Source organism: Protomyctophum parallelum (assembly GCF_964188405.1).
Source record: "Protomyctophum parallelum genome assembly, chromosome: 21".
Taxonomy (NCBI): Eukaryota; Metazoa; Chordata; class Actinopteri; order Myctophiformes; family Myctophidae; genus Protomyctophum; species Protomyctophum parallelum.
This window is the reverse complement of record NC_139713.1, coordinates 871,031-875,000: the sequence shown is the minus strand read 5'-3', so window position 1 is coordinate 875,000 and position 3,970 is coordinate 871,031. Positions and strand designations below refer to the sequence as shown.

The 3,970-nt window shown below is 46.2% G+C and overlaps 1 protein-coding gene across 1 annotated transcript in view; it reads right to left on the bottom strand.

Moving 5' to 3' along the window:
- Positions 1-2,968, bottom strand: part of lmbrd2b (LMBR1 domain containing 2b) — a 28,033-nt gene extending 25,065 nt beyond the window's left edge. The window contains exon 1 of the mRNA XM_083794462.1: positions 2,883-2,968. The gene's annotated coding sequence lies outside the window, so the exon portion shown is untranslated. The remainder of the gene's footprint in view (positions 1-2,882) is intronic.
- Positions 2,969-3,970: the final 1,002 nt, after the last annotated feature.

The following is a 3,970-nucleotide window of genomic DNA, read 5'->3' as shown; positions in this document are numbered from 1 at the left end:
TGTGTGTGTGTGTGTGTGTGTGTGTGTGTGTGTGTGTGTGTGTGTGTGTGTGTGTGTGTGTGTGCGTGTGTGTTTAGGCATTACATTCAGTTAAATACAATGACTCCTCTTTGCTGATTCACATGCTAAATAGGGCGGAGCTTTTAATCTGAACAATAGACTCCACCCAGGGTGGGGGGGGGGTGCAACCTTAAGACCTATTTATACTGTAAGGTGACCACCGAAAACTACAACATGACATCACTGCTCACCCAAACACATCTCTCTGTTTTTACTAAGACGTCACTGAGCCGCGGTGGTAAGAGACTCACCGCTCACCCAAACACACCTCTCTGTTTTTACTAAAACTACAACATGACGTCACTGAGCCGCGGTGGTAAGAGACTCACCGCTCACCCAAACACATCTCTCTGTTTTTACACATGGAACCAAATGGACCCTTACAGGTCTGTAACTCTGAGAGTGTAACACATGGAACCAAATGGACCCTTACAGGTCTGTAACTCTGAGAGTGTAACACCCATAACACCAGAGGGAGTTCAACAAACCATGTGCAACCCAGATTCGTCACAAACAAGGGACTAAATTAATTAGACCGTTCCTCACCCAGGAGTCAGCCCAGCTCCTAATCCAGACAACACAACAGTCTTGTCAAAACTTGAATATTGTAACTCCCTCCTTACTGGCCTACCAGCATGTGCACTTAAGCCTCTCCAGCTGATCCAAAATGCCGCAGCTCGCTTGGTCTTCAAACAGCCAAAATTCTCACACGTCTCCCCCCTGCTCCGCTCCCTCCACTGGCTCCCGGTCGCTGCCCGCACAGAATACAAAACTCTGATGCTGGCATTCAAAGCAACCAAAGGCATGGCTCCCCCATATCTCAGAAGTATGATCGTACCCTACAAACCCTCTCGCGCACTCAGATCAGCCAACGCAGGGAAGCTTCACTAAAAACGCCGGGACAACGCTCCACACGTCCCAAACTCTTCTCCCTTCTGGCTCCAAAACTATGGAATGAACTTCCCATTGCAGTCAGAACTGCAGCCTCACTTAGTCCCAATCTTCCGCCGTAGTCTGAAAACCCACCTTTTCAGACTCCATCATGGCCCGTAGCACTTACCCCACCCCCTTAGATAGCACTTTATGTACTTAGATAGCATTTAAAACAAACTTATAGCATGTTACGTAAACAGCACGAGAATTGCATTGTATGTAGTCATAGCACTTTATAGTACTTATGTATAATATAGTATAGTATGTAGTTTACATATATAGTTTCATGATATAGATACTCCACTGTTACATTATTAGTTTAACCCATTCTGACCGGGCACCCATTTTGGTGTTGGCATCATCTTATGCTTTAGCTATTGAAAAATAGCAGATCTACAAGCTCGTATCGCGCCACCGAGTGGCGCGATACGAGCTTGTAGGTCTGCTATTTTTTGAAAAATCGAAGAGCGACTGACATTTTTTAGAATCTGATCTCAGGTCAGAATGGGTTAATCAGACCAGTGTGTGTCCAGTGGAAACCTCGTATGAATCTGATCTCAGGTCAGAATGGGTTCATCAGACCAATGTGTGTCCAGTGGAAACCTCGTATGAATCTGATCTCAGGTCAGAATGGGTTCATCAGACCAGTGTGTGTCCAGTGGAAACCTCGTATGAATCTGATCTCAGGTCAGAATGGGTTAAGAGCTCTCAAAGGGCACCTATGGACGGCTGCAATTCGAAACTGGCCCCCGTAGAATCTGAATCCCCCCCCCCCCCCTCACTGTATATGTTTCCTTTCTCTTTTTACCTCCTATGAGGATTTCCTGTTTTGACTATAGTTATATAGTATATTCGTACGTCTCTAAATGTTATGATGAATTGAACAAGGTGGACCCTAAACAAGTGTAATGCTTTATGGTGTCGTCCACTCACAGTTAACAGTTATTGTATTGAGTTGTACTTGTAAATGTACTGTAATTCTGCAAACTGTTAATAAATACTTCAATCAATCAACCAAATTTAACCAAATGGACCCTTACAGGTCTGTAACTCTGAGAGTGTAACACATGGAACCAAATGGACCCCTATGGGTCTGTAACTCTGAGAGTGTAACACATGGAACCAAATGGACCCTTATGGGTCTGTAACTCTGAGAGTGTAACACATGGAACCAAATGGACCCTTACAGGTCTGTAACTCTGAGAGTGTAACACATGGAACCAAATGGACCCTTATGGGTCGTAAAAAGGCAATAATGTCATCAGCTGACATAATGTATCAGTCAGCTGAGAGAGAGAGAGACATTATGAATGAGAGAGAGAGAGAGAGAGAGAGAGAGACTGTGTGTGAATGTATTGTATGTAAATATTATTGAAAAAAGAGAGAGAGAGAGACATTATGAATGAGAGAGAGAGAGAGACCTTAAAATTATTGAAAACACAAACATGATTTTTTTATAAACAACATGAAACCGTTTCTACGGCAGTGAAACACGTGATCTTGTAGATCTGCTGATCTCACATAATAATAATAATAATAATAGTAACGATAACAGTTGAAGCTAACCTGGAGAGCTAACAGGACTGATCATTCCATGACGACAGTGCTAATTTAGTTGACTAAAACACCAGGGTTGTTTCAGTAGACTAAATTAACGGGACTATATTTAGACGACATGGTGTTTAATTGAAGAGACTAAAATGTAAACATTTAAAACAGTCTGATGACGAGACACTGCAGCTAGCATCAAGCTAACGCTAGCTCCCACTCACACACTCACTCAGTGATAATGACGATAAAACATGACGTTAATAAACATCGATTCGTCATAATATGTTATAATAACAACAAGGTCTGGTCTTTAAGATCCGTTGTCTTTAAACACTCACCGTGTGGTCTTTAAGATCTGTTGTCTTTAAACACTGAAACTACACAGAAAAACATCATGACTCCATTGTTGTGATGAGAGAGGGACACTGACTCAGAGAGAGAGAGAGAGAGAGAGAGGGGGAGAGGGACACTGACTCAGAGAGAGAGAGAGAGAGAGAGAGAGAGAGAGAGAGAGAGAGAGGGGGGGGGGGGGGAGAGGGACACTGACTCAGAGAGAGAGAGAGAGAGAGAGAGAGAGAGAGAGAGAGAGAGAGAGAGAGAGAGAGGGGGGGGGGGGGAGAGGGACACTGACTCAGAGAGAGAGAGAGAGAGAGAGAGAGAGAGAGAGAGAGGGGGAGAGGGGGAGAGGGACACTGACTCAGAGAGAGAGAGAGAGAGGGGGGAGAGGGACACTGACTCAGAGAGAGAGAGAGAGAGAGGGGGGGAGAGGGACACTGACTCAGAGAGAGAGAGAGAGAGAGAGAGAGAGAGAGAGAGAGAGAGGGGGGGGGGGGGGAGAGGGACACTGACTCAGAGAGAGAGAGAGAGAGAGAGAGAGAGAGAGAGAGAGAGAGAGAGAGAGAGAGAGAGGGGGGGGGGGGGAGAGGGACACTGACTCAGAGAGAGAGAGAGAGAGAGAGAGAGAGAGAGAGAGAGAGAGAGGGGGAGAGGGGGAGAGGGACACTGACTCAGAGAGAGAGAGAGAGAGGGGGGAGAGGGACACTGACTCAGAGAGAGAGAGAGAGAGAGGGGGGGAGAGGGACACTGACTCAGAGAGAGAGAGAGAGGGGGGGGAGAGGGACACTGACTCAGAGAGAGAGAGAGAGAGAGAGGGGGGGAGAGGGACACTGACTCAGAGAGAGAGAGAGAGAGAGAGAGAGAGAGAGGGGGGAGAGGGACACTGACTCAGAGAGAGAGAGAGAGAGAGAGAGAGAGAGAGAGAGAGGGGAGAGGGACACTGACTCAGAGAGAGAGAGAGAGAGGGGGGGGGGATGGGGAGAGAGACACTGACTCAGAGAGAGAGAGAGAGAGAGGGCGGAGAGTCCAGTGTCCTGTCAGCTAGGATAAAGTGAGAAGTAATTAATTACTTCTCATTATAAACATACAT